This window comes from Acinonyx jubatus, chromosome D4, assembly GCF_027475565.1.
Source record: "Acinonyx jubatus isolate Ajub_Pintada_27869175 chromosome D4, VMU_Ajub_asm_v1.0, whole genome shotgun sequence".
In the NCBI taxonomy this organism is placed as follows: Eukaryota; Metazoa; Chordata; class Mammalia; order Carnivora; family Felidae; genus Acinonyx; species Acinonyx jubatus.
In genome coordinates, this window is record NC_069391.1 from 61,117,643 (window position 1) to 61,132,750 (window position 15,108).

General features: G+C 37.8%; 2 long non-coding RNA genes across 8 annotated transcripts in view; both read right to left on the reverse strand.

Annotated features, from left to right (window-relative positions):
* Positions 1–811: 811 nt before the first annotated feature.
* LOC106985311 (uncharacterized) overlaps positions 812–15,108 on the reverse strand; it is a 57,387-nt gene continuing 43,090 nt past the window's right edge. For 4 of the 7 annotated variants that reach the window (XR_003416542.2, XR_003416545.2, XR_003416547.2 and 1 more), the window contains one exon: positions 2,412–2,538. This is a non-coding gene — a long non-coding RNA (uncharacterized LOC106985311). Of the gene's footprint in view, positions 2,539–11,827; positions 11,910–13,963; positions 14,155–15,108 lie in introns of all 7 variants that reach the window. The other 3 variants (XR_008291194.1, XR_003416538.2, XR_003416539.2) reach the window with 3 other exon arrangements.
* On the reverse strand, positions 4,325–8,715 carry LOC128312206 (uncharacterized). Its single transcript, XR_008291195.1, has 2 exons — positions 7,133–8,715; positions 4,325–6,953 (listed from the first exon to the last, which is right to left on the reverse strand). It is a non-coding gene; the product is annotated as an uncharacterized LOC128312206 (long non-coding RNA).

Genomic DNA, 15,108 nt, shown 5'->3' on the forward strand with positions numbered 1-15,108 from the left:
TAACTGATATAACTGTCTTCTCTTTCACTTTCTCAACTTGGTGATTCCCCAACTCTCCATTGTCTAATTCAGAAAATACAATTTCATCCCTATTACTTTTTCCCTCAGTTTCAGAATCAAACTGCACAAGAAAATTATTGAAAACTCTAGCATCATAACTTTTATAATCAAGAGATTCTTTACTCTGATTGGAGACTTCTGATGTATTTTCAGTTTTTCCTGAGCTTTATGTTTTGCTCCATCCAACTTCCTCTTCCTGTAGCAAGACAGAGCCTGCATATAACTTTCTCTTCAATGGTTTATAGCTTCCTTAAGAGCTATCTTACCTTTAAGAGGTTTACTGAATTCTTACTCATTATTTTTCTATGAACTTAAAAAGCTTTTCTACAGATTTCTTTACATTTTCTTCTTAGTTTACACCCTAACAAGTGTTTTTTTCCACTGGCTTTAAATTACTTTTTTACTGTTTCTTGATTTTAGCCAGCACCTTCATCAGAGAGATGCATTCCTATTTTGTTGGCTGTTCTCTTTAAGTGAATTCTTTCTTAGTTTGTGAAGCCTTTGTTGATATTCTGACATCTTTTCAGGAATTTAGTTTTTTTCCTTTCAATTAAATGTGAACTAGATCCTGAGTTCTTCTACGTTTGGAAATAAGTTTTTCCAAAGACTGTCCCTATTGAGATTGCAGAAGCCTGCCTGCTTCCCCACTCCACCTCCTAGAGGTGATGAGGATTTTACATTAATGAATCTCTTAGCTACCAGGTCTACATCCACTTTGTCAAGTGAACAAAGATTAGCCACAGATTCCATATAGAATGCAGAAAATCTTGTATTTTTTCTTGTTCTAGCTTCCTGTGAAACGAGTACACAAACAACAAAATAAAATAACCGTAAGACTAAAGATGCCAGTTCTGGGTAATCCTCGTCATTCATTAACTCAGTAAATGGATATACATTGAATTGTCAAGATGCCCATGATAATTGTATATGCGGTAGATATAGCTTTGCCTACACAACGTGACACATTGAAAAGGCAGGAGCCCCCACCACTGACAAAACCGTTTCTGTCGACCTAATTTCATTAGCTATACTTAAAGGATTAATTACCTAGCAGCTGTGTTGTTTATTCCTCTTGATCCCTTGTTATTTTCATATTGGGTGATCCTTTGGTAGCACAATTTTTTTCTACAAGAATATCTTTTGATGAAAGCCATATTCGTGATTGATGCTATTTCAGCTTCATTTTTCTTGTTTAGATCTAGATGTAGCATCCTACTGAAGGATATCACACAAACTCAAACTGAAACACATTCTGTAAAACTACTAAGCTGTATGCTGCAAAAACGCTAATGTCATGAAAGACTAAGACTGTAAAAGTATTCCAAATCAAAGGAAGATTAAAAGAAATAATAACTAAATGCAATATGTAGTCCTGGACCAATAAATACAAAAAAAAATAATAAATGTCATAATGCAATTAGGACAATTAATTTGGGATATAGAGTGTAGAGCAGATACAACTATAGAGCACTGATAAAATGAAAGTATTTTATTAATGTTAAGTTTCCTAAGTTTGGTAACTGTACTGTAGTTGTGTCAGAAAAATATTCTTTTTCTTAGAAATACACTAAAGTTTTCAGGGGAAAGGAAATATGACTTACGCAACCTAGCCTCAAATGGTTGAAAAAACATAAATGTGTGTGTGTGTGTGTGTGTGTGTGTGTGTGTGTGTGTGTGAGTGAGTGTATGGAGAGAAAGAAAGGGAGAGAGACATAAGGCAAATATGGCACAATGTCAAAAATGATAAATCTGGGGCACCTCGCTGGCTCAATCAATAGAGCATCTGCTCTTGATCTCAGGGATATGAGTTCAAACCGTATGCTGGGCATGGAGCCTACTTAAAAAGGGGGGGGGGGGCGCTGGGTGGCTCAGTTGGTTGAGCGTCTGACTTCGGCTCAGGTCATGATCTCATGGTTTGTGGTTCAAGCCCCACGTCAGGCTCTGTGCTGACAGCTCGGAGCCTGGAGCCTGCTTCGGATTCTGTGTGTCCCTCTGTCTCTGCCCCTCCCTTGCTTGTGCTCAGTCTCTCTCTCTCTCTCTCTCTCTCTCTCTCTCTCTCTCTCTCTCTCTCAAAAATAAATAAAAACATTAAACATTAGTATTTATTGTCACAGAAAACACTGGTCAATATACAGTATTATTATGTTAAAGAAAAAGTAACAAAGCAATATGTTTCTACATTTGCTTAAAATCTGTACATATAAACAAAGAACAAAATCTTAGAAACTCTATAACCAAATTTTAGCAATGGTTCCTCTTACATATTGGCTATATTTTCAAAATCTCTGAACCCCACACATATTACATCAGTAATTAGAAAAAATTAAGTCCCCATGATACTCTATGATATGGGAGTTTCCATGGTGGCTTTATTTCACACAATTAATGATGTAGGATTGGGTTTAAGACAAAAAAATATTAACATTATTGGTCATTCCTTGTGGTAGTAGATGTTCAGCAAATTTGCATCAAGTTTATCTGTAAAAAAAAAAAAAAAAGACACAGTGAGTTCAGGTTCAGGGTAAAAAGTAGTAACTGCACTCTACTATTTCTCTTCCCCTGATCCAGCTAAAAAACCTAGATAGAATGTGTGGAATAGTCTGAAGACAATGAAAAGTAAATAATAGCTGGAATTGCAGAAGAACAGAAATCAGTACCAGAGAACTGAGTTGGGTTTATCATCCACCTGCCCCTCCCTGCCCCCACAATTATATTCCCCCCAGGCCTGCTAAAGCAAAAATATCAACATAGTCTATAAGATTCAAATAACGCACAGAGTCTCAATATTAATGTTCAAAATCTCTCAGATACAAAGTAAACTTACTTGACATAAGAAGAACCCTGAAAATCTTGGTTTTTACATGGGAAATGACAATGGATATATGCCAAAACTGAGACTGTATACATATTAGAATTACCTGACAATGACAGTAAAGCAGCTATTAAAAAGTTTGCCAAGAAGTAAGGGCAAACACTCTTGAAATGAATGGAAAGGTAGAAACTCTTAGCAAAGAAATAGAAAATATAAACAGACACAAAATAGAAATTTTCAGGGGGAGGATTTGGAAAGAGAGTGAGGGAATTGGGGAGATGTTAGTCCAAGAGAACAAGCTCAGCAATTAGAAGATGAGTAAGTTCTAACGATCTAATACACGGTATCATGACTATAGTTAACAATATTGTATTATAACTTGAAAGTTGCTAAGAAACTACCTCTTAAATGTTCTCACCACTATATATATATATATATATATATATATATATATATATACATATATATGTATGTATATATGTATATATATAATTATGTTGCATAACACATTGTACACCCTAAACTTATACAATGTTATATGCCACTTATATCTCCATTAAAAAAGTTAAAAAAAGATGAAGAGGATACTTTTAGCAGGTTATCTTGAGAAGCAGTCATTTCCCAGCCACCCTCTTAGCCAGAGGGCAACAGCCCAAACATTCAGATATAAAATAACTATAATTTATCAAAAGGATAAAAATTAAGGCTTCTGATAGTGTATAATGAACTTTGAAGTAAAACTAAAGCATCTTCCCCCCAAATTTAAACTGCCCTAATGAGATGTATATATTCAAACATCTCAGAACAGAGATTTAAACTTTCAGAAGAAACATCTGGACAGACATTGCAGAAGAGGCAAAAATTTACATAAAGTAGAGGAAACTTGTGGTAAATTCTTTACTGGATTTGATATCTCACTTGAGCACATAGTTTACCATAGCTAACACCAGCTGTGGCTGGCAGACAACTGTGCATCTACCCAGCTGGGGCAGTGAAAATGGGTCATGAGACATAGGGAAAAAGAGAAATTGGAAAACAAATATACTAGAAGATAGTACTATTCTTTTTTTTTTAATTTGTAATTTTTTTTTTTAATTTACATCCAAATTGGTTAGCATATCAACAATGATTTCAGGAGTAGATTCCTCAGTGCCCCTTACCCATTTAGCCCATCTTCCCTCCCGCAACCCCTCAGTTTGTTCTTCATATTTGTGAGTCTCTTCTGTTTTGTCCCCCTCCCTGTTTTTATGTTATTTTTGTTTCCTTCCCTTATGTTCATCTGTTTTGTCTCTTAAAGTCCTCATATGAGTGAAGTCATATGATTTTTGTCTTTCTCTGACTAATTTCACTTAGCATAATACCCTCCAGTTCCATCCACATAGTTGCAAATGGCATGATTTCATTCTTTTTGATTGCTGAGTAATACTCCATTGTGTGTATATATACCACATCTTCTTTATCCATACATCCATCAATGGACATTTGGGCTCTTTCCATACTTTGGCTATTGTTGATAGTGCTGCTACAAACATGGGGGTGCATGTGTCCCTTCGAAACAGCACACCTGTATCCTATGGATAAATGCCTAGTAGTGCAACTGCTGGGTCATAGGGTAGTTCTATTTTAGTTTTTTGAGGAATCTCCATACTGTTTTCCAGAGTGGGTTCACCAGCTTGCATTCCCAGATAGTACTATTCTTTAAACAAATTAGGTAAAACATTTAAAAATTTGAACTGAAAATACAAAAACTAAACAAGTAAACAAAAACACCTTACAGAAGCATGTCAGTGACAGAGGAAAGAGCCAATGAACTTGAGGACAGATCAATAGAAATTATCCTAATTGAACAACAGAGAAAAAAGAAATCCTTTCTCAGCCAAAAGTGAACAGAACCTCATGGGTCCACGAACAGTACAAAAAGGACTAACATTCACGTCATTGGAGTTTCAGAAAAAGAGGAGAAAAACTGTGTTACTATATATATTTTTTTTCTAAAAAATTACCAAATTTGGCAAAAGACGACAACTTACAGATTCAGTGTCAGCAAACCCTAAACAAAAAACACAAATGAGGGGCGCCTGGGTGGCTCAGTCAGTTAGGCGTCCAACTTCAGCTCAGGTCATGATCTGGCAGTCCATGAGTTCCAGCCCCGCGTCGGGCTCTGTGCTGACAGCTCAGAGCCTGGAGCCTGTGTCAGATTCTGTGTCTTCCTCTCTCTCTGACCCTCCCCCATTCATGCTCTGTCTCTCTCTGTCTCAAAAATAAATAAACGTTAAAAATTCTTTTTAAAAATACAAATGAACATGAATTAAATATGCTACAATCAAATTGCTGAAAACTAAAGACAATATTTTTTTAAGTTTATTTTTGAGAGAAAGACAGACAGACAGACAGAGCATAAGTGGGGGGGTGGGGGGAGGTGGGCAGAGAGAGAGGTAGACACAGAATCTGAAGCAGGCTCCAGGTTCTGAGCTGTCAGCATAGAGCCTGACGTGGGGCTTAAACTCACAGACTGTTGAAATCATGTCCTGAACCGAAATCGGACACTCAACTGACTGAGCCACCCAGGTGCCCCAACAATCTTGAAGATAGCCAGAGACTAACAATGTATTACTAATAAATATATAGACAAAGATTCAAATGACTGTGGAGGCAGAAGGAGTATAAGATTTTTTTTTAATTTAAATTCAAGTTAGTTAACACAGTATAGTCTTGGCTTCAGGAGTAAAACCCAGTGATTCATCTCCTAAATATGACACCCAAGACTAAAGTGCCAAAAAGAGGGGTGCCTGGGGGTTCAGTTGGTTAAGCATCTGACTTTGGCTCAGGTTACAATCTCATGGTTTTTGAGTTTGAGCCCAGCATTGGTCTCTGTGCTGACAGCACAGAGCCTGCTTGGGATCCTCTGTCTCCCTCTCTCTGTGCCCCCCCCCAGTTGCTCTCTCTCTCTCAAAAATAAATAAACATTAAAAAACTCATTTTAGAAGTTTAAAGTGCCAAAAAGAGAAAAAAACAGAAGAGATGATAACTCAGAATTCTGTATCAAGTGAAAACATCCTTCAGGAATGGAGATGAAATAAAGACATACTCAGATAAAAGGAAACTAAGAGAATTTGTTGAAAAAAACTGCTCTTAAAAATTTCTAAAGGAAGTTCAGATATTAGGAAACTAACGTCAGAGGGAAACTGGGAACATCAGAAAGGAAGGAAGAATAACATAAGTATAAATAGAATAGATTATTTTTTATTTGTTTAAAATATTTTTTATGGTTGAAAACAAAAATTAAAACATTGTTTTAATGAGTTTTCAATACACATAGATGTAATATATAAGATAACTATAACATAAAAGAAGAAAGGTAAAAGAACCTAAATGGTGGGTCCATTTGAATGATAAAATACTGATTCTAAGGAAACCGAAAAGTTAAGTATGTACATCAAAATCTCTGGAGCAACTTCTCCACAAAACTATACAAAAAGATACAGCTAAAATGCAATCAATAAATTAAAATGGAATACCAAAAACTGTTCTAATTTTCCAGATGATAGTAGGGAAGGGATAACCAAGGAATGAAAAACAGAGAAAATAGAGAACAAATAACAAAATGATGATAAGGAATTGAAATTTAAATATCAATAATCATACAACTCTAAATGCTCTATACACATCAATTAAAAGAGATTGTCAGAATAAATTAAAAAACATGACCCAGCTATATGCTGTCTACTAGAAAGTCACTTCAAATATAATGATATAGATATGTTAAAATTTAAAGGGTGGGGGGAAATGTAAACTCTAATAGAAAAGGAGGTTGGAACAGCTATATTAAAGGCAAAAGTAGACTTCAGAGCAAAGAAAATTACCAGGTAGGTATATTAGTTACTTCTTGCTATATAATGAAGTACCCCCAAATTTAGTGACCTAAAACAACACACTTTTATTTTATTTCTTTTTTTTTTTTAAAGAGAGAGCAAGTACAAGCAGGGGAGGGGCAGAGGGAGAGGGAGAAAACCTTAAACAGAATCCACGCTCAGCTCAGCGCCAGATGCAAGGCTTCATCTCACAACTGTGAGATCATGACCTGAGCCAAAATCAAGAGTCAGATGTTTAACCAACTGAGTCACCCAAGTGGTCCATAACACACATTTATTATCTTACAGTTACTGTTGGTCAGGAATCTCCTTATGGCTTAGCTAAATTTTGTGCTTCAGGGTCTCTAGCAAGGCTTCAATCAAAGGTCAGCTAGGGCTGTGGTCTCACCTGAAGCCTTAACCAAAGAAGGATCTGCTTCCAAACCCACTCATGATGTTGTTGGCAGGATTCAGTTGTTCCCAGGCTGTTAGAATGAGGGCCTCAGTTCCTCACTGGCTGTTTGCCAGAGGCCAGCCACACTCAGCTCCTTGCCATATGGGCCTTTCCATAAGGTTGCTCACGGTATGTCATCATCAGAGTAAGGGCACAAAACAAAAACAAACAAAACAAAACAAAACCCAGAGAGAAAGTGCAAGCAAAAAAAAAAAAAAGTCACAATAATTTATAAAACTAATCTTGGAAGAGATGGCTCATCATTTTTTTGCCATACTCTGTTCATTAAAAGTGAGTCACCAGGTCCAGCCTATATTCAAGAGGAGACGATCACATACAGGTGCAAGTAACAGGAGTTGGGAATCGTTAGGAGTCATTTCAGAAGCTAGGTACCACTAAGGAACATTACATAATGATAAAAGACTCAATTCATAAAGAAGACATAAAAATCCTAAATGTGGGTGCATCTAACAACAAAGCTTCAAAATATATGAAGTAAAAACTAAAAAAAGTGAAAGGTAAAATAGAAAAACACACAACTATAGATGGAAATGTCAACATTCCTATCTTGTTGATAGAACCAGTAGACAGATGTTCAGCAGGGACACTGAAGGACTGAACACCATTAACCTGGATTTAATTGACATTTACAGAATACTCTATCCAACAACAGCAGAGTACATTTTCTTTTCAAGTGTACATGAAACATCCATCAAAGATTTGTGATAAAACAAATATGTGTGTGTCTGTGTATGTGTGTGTGTATGTGTGTGTGTGTGTATGTGATAAAAACAAATCTTACGGGCGCCTAGGTGTCTCAGTGGGTTAAGACTTGAACTCTTGGGGTGCCTCGGTGGCTCAGTCGGTTGAGCGTCCGACTTCGGCTCAGGTCATGATCTCACCATCCGTGAGTTCGAGCCCCACATCAGGTTCTGTGCTGACAGCTCAGAGCCTGGAGTCTGCTTCAGATTCTGTGTCTCCCTCTATCTGCCCCTCCCCCACTCATGCTCTGTCTCTCTCTCTTCTGTCAAAAATAAATTAAAAAAAAAAAAGAGTTGAACTCTTGATCTCTGCTCAGGTCGTGATCTCATGGTTCAGGGGATTAAGCCCGCTGTTGGGCTCTACCCTGATAGCATGGAGCCTACTTGGGATTCTCCCTCTCCTCTCTCTGCCCCTCCCTCATGCTCTCTCTCTCTCTTGATAAATAAACATTAAAAAAATGTTAATAAATTTTCCCCCACAACTTCCTGCCCCCAAATCTTAATAAATGTAAAGGGATTAGGATCATTCAAACTGGAGTGCCTAGGTGGCTCAGTCAGTTAAGCATCTGACTCTTAATTTGCCTCAGGAAATGATCTCACGGTTTGTGATCACATGAGATCATGGTCATGATCTCACGGATTGAGCCCCGCATTGGGCTCTGTACTGACAGCATGGAGCCTTCTTGGGATTCTCTCTTTTCCTCTCTCGCCCCTCCCCAACTCGTGCACATGCTCTCTCTCTCACACAAAATAAATAAACAGACATTAAAAAAATAATCATTCAAACTATATTCTCTGATCATAATGGAATTAAAATAGAAATTGATAACAGAAAGATAACAGAAAAATCTCTAAACACCTGGACATTAAACAACATACTTCTAAATAGTTCATACATCAAGGAAATTTCAAATTAAAAAAGATTTTAATTTGGATGAAAATGAAATTTGAGTGAAACTGGAAAGTGTTTTAAACTAAAGGAAAATGAAAATATATGACAAAATTTGTAGAATGCACTTAAAGCAGTGTTTAGGGGAGATTTTATAGCATTAAATGCCTATATTAGAAAAAAAAAAGAAAGCCTTAATACTTAAGCCTTAAACCTTAAGACTTAAGAAACTTAAAAAAAGAAAAACAGAAAAAGGACAAAATAAACCCAAAGCAATCAGAAGAAAAGAAGGGACAAGAGCAGAAATAATATTGAAAACAGAAAATCAATATAACCAAAAGTAGTTCTTTGAAAAGATAAAAAAAAATTGATAAATTTATAGCAAGATTGAAAAAGAAAAAAGAGAGAACTCATGAATTACCAATATCAGAAATGAAAGAGGGGTTTACTGCTACATAGTGGAGGTTTGTACACTATTTTCAATATTTCAAAAACTGTAACAGGCATTATGGAGTAGATGAAAGAGCATGAGCATGAGTTAACAGCAGTGTGTACAAATCCTGCTTTTACTAACCAGCTGTGATATAAGACCAATTACTTCATCTTTTAGGTGTCAATTTTCTTATATGTAAAATGGGTATTGTAATATTTTAACTCAAAAAGCAAAAGATGAGGTTTAAATGAAATTAAAGTAGGTAGGTAAAGAGCCTAGAACAATAGAATGTACTCAACAAACTCACACTTTCCGATCAGGGATGACATTTACCAGTAATAAGGAAAACAAGGGGAATGTGTTTCCTTGTTTTTATTACCAGTTATAAAAATTCATTAGTAGGTAATTTTTATATTTAAAGGTTTCCTGTACCACATTACCATGCTGATCAAGAGCTCTGTTTGGCATATCAATATATCTATCTAGTATCTCTATCTCTGTCTCTATCTCTATATACAACTATAATTAAAACCAAATGGGAATCCAAATTTAATGCTATTTTTGATCATTTTGTTTGACAATTTAAAATTTCAAACTTCATATCCATAGGGAAGAAGAATTAACCATAGGATTAATGTGTCCAATAACACGTAATTCTGTAATGCCCACACTAGATGGCAGATTTTAGACAGGATTTTCTGGGTCACAAATTAATTAGGGTTTTTTTCTACAATCCTGCAGCCTACTCAGTTGACACAGAATCCCGATTTCCTCTTCGTAGGTGTGATTTGAGATATTTTGGTACTTGAGATATTTGGAAACCTCACTGCCAGGTAGCCAAATTAGAAGAGGCAAGTACTGGGGAGACTGGGTGGCTCAGTTCGTTAAGCATCTGACTTCAGCTCAGGTCACCATCTCATGGTTCATGGGTTTGAGCTCTGTGTTGACAGCTCAGAACCTGGAGCGTGCTTTGGATTCTGTGTCTTCCTCCCTCTCTGCCCCTCCTCCACTCATGCTCTGTCTCTCAAAAATAATAAATAAACATCAAAAAGGTGGGGGCAAGTACCTGGGAGGGTTTCAATGGGGGGAGAAAAGAAACAAATAAACACTAATCACTGAAACCCATACAGCCAGATCCATTTCTGCAGTAGTTTTTACTTTCTTAAAAAACCAGAAGGAGGGGGGCGCACCTGGGTGGCTCAGTCACTTAAAGCATCTGACTTCGCTCGGGTCATGATATCATCATCGTCATGATCTCATGGTTCACGAGTTTGAGTCCCACATCGGGCTCTCTGCTGAAGGTGCAAAGCCTGCTTGGGATTCTCTGCCTTATGTTAACCATGTTTTGAAGAAGTCTTTAACAAGAACATACTGTGTATAAAGAACTTTGTATAAATGCAGGATGAGGGAGGCAGAAGTAAGGGAGTGGGAAATGAGTCACACATTCTAAGCAATCCTCTCTCCTTAAGGATATTGTAGTCCTGAAGAGAAAATAAGACAACTACAGAAATACCACAGGGCAGGTAGAAAGTGAGACATGTGAGGTTTTATCAGATGTAAAAGAGAGGATTATCTCAATTTGGCTGAGTAGTAAAAAGGAAGAAAGTGAAATATATTAAGGAATGTATGTATATACATACACATATATATGTAAATATATGTGGATAAACATATATATATGGCAGTTATTGAGCTAGGTGGTTTACATACATGATTTAATTTCATATCATTTTTACTGTTTAGAACTTTCTTACTTACAATACCCATTTATCAGGAGTAGTAACTGAATCTATAAACTTGGCAAGTTTCCTGATAGGAAGCAGCAAAATCCAGGATTGAACCCAGGTCTGTATGCCTCTAAAGACTGTTCATGGGGGGAGGGGGTAGCATCAGCTACTGTTTTTATTTTTGAAAATGGCTTACTGTATTTTTCAGAAATAGAAACTTTATGTATAGTCATTGTAAGATAGAAGAATTGTAATACATTGGGAAGGCAGGAAACAGACATCCAGGCATAGCATGGACATAAAATGGAAGCAGAGGAGAGAAATGATGAGCATTCAGGCTGCCTGGAATGGGGCTACCTGTGATTGATCCTAAGTTCTTAGACCAATAAATGCTTTGAAAGAGAGGGGGAAAAAAAGACAGCATTCAAATCTACACAAGGACCAAATCTGTGTCAATACATCTGCAGATTATTTCTAGAATCTCTCCATTTGACCTTGGTGTCCTGCTTTTCCTGAGCCCCTATTCTGGCTTTCCCAATGGCCTTTGCATTATGATACATTCACCAAATTCACAGAGGTGAACATAGCAAGTCCTAAGAATGCTGGTACCAATGTGTACCATTTCTTCTCAACACAAAATGTTTGAGTTCCTACTGCAGGTGGGCCTGCCCCAAAGATGTACAAGCCAACATGAGTGAAATGGAGGCCAGGCCTCATAATTATATCTTACTTGGGCCTCTCTTAAATTTTCTGTCAAATTATGAGCTCCTTTGAAGTTCCTTTGTAATTTCTTGTAGTAAAGAAGACTGATTAAAATAATAGACCTGATGTCAGACATACCTGGGTTCATGTCCCAGTTCTACTCCTTGTGAATTGTGGAAACTTGATCATATAGACTTTCTGTGAACCTCAGTTTTCTTCTCTGTAGAATGGGGATAATAATAATAGCAGCTTATGATGACTTAATAAGGCAAGTTGAGTGCTTAGCATAATACCTGCCATCTATTAAGTGTTCAATAAATGGTTGCCAACAAATGAAGGATGATGAATGAGGGCCAGAAGGAAAAGTCACAACACAAGCCTTATCCTTGTATCTGAAAAATTGAGTTTTATAGATAAATAGCAATATTGGATTAATCACTGTCTCCATGAGCTTTTCGGTGGCTCATAACTATAATAACTATATGAGCCACAGCCTTAGGCTGCCTGCTCCTGAAAGCACCAGGATCATTCCTCACATGTCTGGGATGTGTTTAGTGCTCTCCTCAGTGTGACCTCTGACTAGTACCCAATCCCAAAGACCTTGAATTAATTTCTGCAACCCTCAAATGGTCTTCTTTCACATTGACTTGGTTGACATAGAAGAATGTTGGTGGTAGAAGGGGAGCTATGTGTCCTGAATGAGCAAGTAGTCATGAAGTAATTGGTGAGAAAACTCTTTCATTAGCTAGATTCTACAGGGAGCAAAATAAGTTAGGCCACACTAAAGTATATATCTTAATTTCAAATGGAAATTATAACCCACAGTGTGCAGCCTCTTACCCCTTGTTCTTGGGTAAGAGTCTAGTATCCACAGGGTTCAGGTAGAAGGAGTCTATAGCATGGAAGGACTTTGCAGTCTGAAGTTGGTGCTTCAAAGGAACTACTTCTATCACCATAGGCTATAGGCAAGGGACCATTCCATTGTCTCTCTGACCTTGTCACCTACCTTTCTTCCCTCTCTCACTCTGCCCTAGCCCTCATGACCAAGCTATTCTTGGGTCTGCAATTCAGGGCAATGCACTTCTTTCAAAATTTTATCTCTGGACTGGACCAAAGATCGAAGTACAGTAGAACCTTGGATTGAGAGCAACTTGTCTGTGAGTGTTCTGCAAGACACAAGGAAACGTTTCTAATAAATTTTAACTTGATAAATGAGCGATGTCTTGCAATACAGGTAGTACGTGATGCCAAATGTCACATGATCACAACTGAGCCAATGATTCTCTCTCTCTCTTTCTGCGGAATTGTGGGTTATCGTCTCCCATGCTCAGATGCTTGGTCTCAGGCCACGGTGTTTGGCAGAAATCAGTGATTTTTCAGAACATTGGAAGGTGCCTACAACTGGCACTAGAGTATTTTTTGTCACTTCAAAGCACCTATGGACAGTCCTTTGCTTTTCCATACAGGAGTAAGCTTAGGAATGTTTTTTTTCATTCTAGGCCAGGCTGCCTCCAGATACAGACCCTTTCCTCTGCTGCCTTATTGCCAGTTCCATTAAATGCAGTATATGACAAGAGTTTATTAATACTGTACTGTAGTCAACATCCATGTGAATGTATACAATGACCCCCATGTAGAAAAAGGTTGAAAAGGCAGTAAGAAGATGATTATGGTGGAAGTTAGTGAAATCATTGAGAAATATGAACAAGGTATGTGAGTGGCTGAAATTGCAAGATTTTATAAGTCTATATTGACCATTTGCACAGTATTGAAGAAGAAAGAAGAAATAAGGGGTCTAGATGCAGCAAAAGGAGTCATAAGAATATCAAAGCAATGGCCATATGTTCTGGAAGATATAGAAAAGTTGCTTCTGGTTTGGATAAACAAGAAGTAACTAGCAGGTGATACTGTGACCGAGAAATTTATCTGCAAGAAGGCAAAGGCCTGGTACAGCAACCTCATAAGTAAACTGCCACGTACAGCAACAGAAAATGAAGAAGTCTTCAAGGCAAACGGGATTGTTTGATAACTTTAAGAGGAGAAGTGGCATCCATAGTGTTGTGAGGCACAGAGAGGCTGCGAGTTCGGACACTAAGCAGCTGAGGCATTCACTCCTAAGTTCCAAAAGATCATGGTTTCTGAATGTTACCTGCCAGAGCAAGTTTTTAACTGTGATGAGGTGGGGCTTTTTGGGAAAAAGATACCAAAGAGGACCTACATTACAGAAGAAGAGAATGCAATGCTCGGTCACAAATCCATGAAAGACCATCTCACCCTCATGTGTTATGCTAATGCAAGTGGGGATTTCAAAGTCAAGCCTTTGCTTGTGTATCATTCCGGGAATCCATGAGCCTTCAAGAAATGCAAGGTGCAGAAGAGCCAGTTAAACATTATGTGGAGGTCCAACAGCAAAGCTTGGGTTACTCATATCTTGTTTGTTAAGTGGATCAATGAGGTCTTCGATCCTGCAGGGAAGAAATAGCTTTTAGAAAAGAGTCGGCCACTCAAAGCCTTGCTGGCTATGGATAATGCTCTTGCTCATCCTCCAGGCTTTGAGGCTGACTTATTGGAGGAATTCGAGCTCATTAAGCTCAAATTCCTTCCTCCCAACATCACTCCAATCCTCCAGCCCATGGATCAGCAGGTCATTTTGAATTTCAAAAAGCTTTAAAGCAAAGCACTATTTCAGCGATTCTTCGAGGTGACTGAAGGAAAAAAACCTTACCCTCCGAGGGTTTTGGAAAAATTATTTCCATATTAGAAACTGCCTCAAGTTCACTGATAAAACCTAGGATGGGGTCACCAAGAGAACCCTGAATTCTGCTTGGAGAAAACTGGCCTGATTGCGTTCTTGGACATAACTTAGAGGGGCTTGCTCATGAACAGGAGCTGCCAGTTGTCAATGAAATTGTGTCCTTGGGGAAGACCATGGGACTGGAGGTGAATGAGGACAACATTGAAAAGCTGGTGGAGGAACATGGCCAGGAGCTGACCACCAACAAACTGATGGATCTGCATTGTGAGCAACAGCAAGAGGTTACAGAGGAGATCTCATCTGCAGAGGAGGAGATAAAGGTGGAGGAATCCCTCACTTCAAATGAGATTAGGGAGATGTGTAAAATGTGGGAAACAGTGCAAAATTTTGTAGAAAAGCACTACCCAATAAGGCTGTAACAGTGCAAGTGATGAATCTGTTTAACGACAATGCAATGTCACATTTCTGCAAAATCCTCAAAAGGAGGCAAAGCAAGTGTTATTGGATAGGTTCCTTGTTAAAGTTGTACAAAAAGAAAAAGATCCATTGACCCAATAGATAGCAATGATTCCGTCAGCGATAGTGAAAGTTGTCCTACATAATTACCCTCCTCTCTCTAGTCTCTCTCACACCAGCCACAAAGGTTTTCAAACATAAGTGCAGA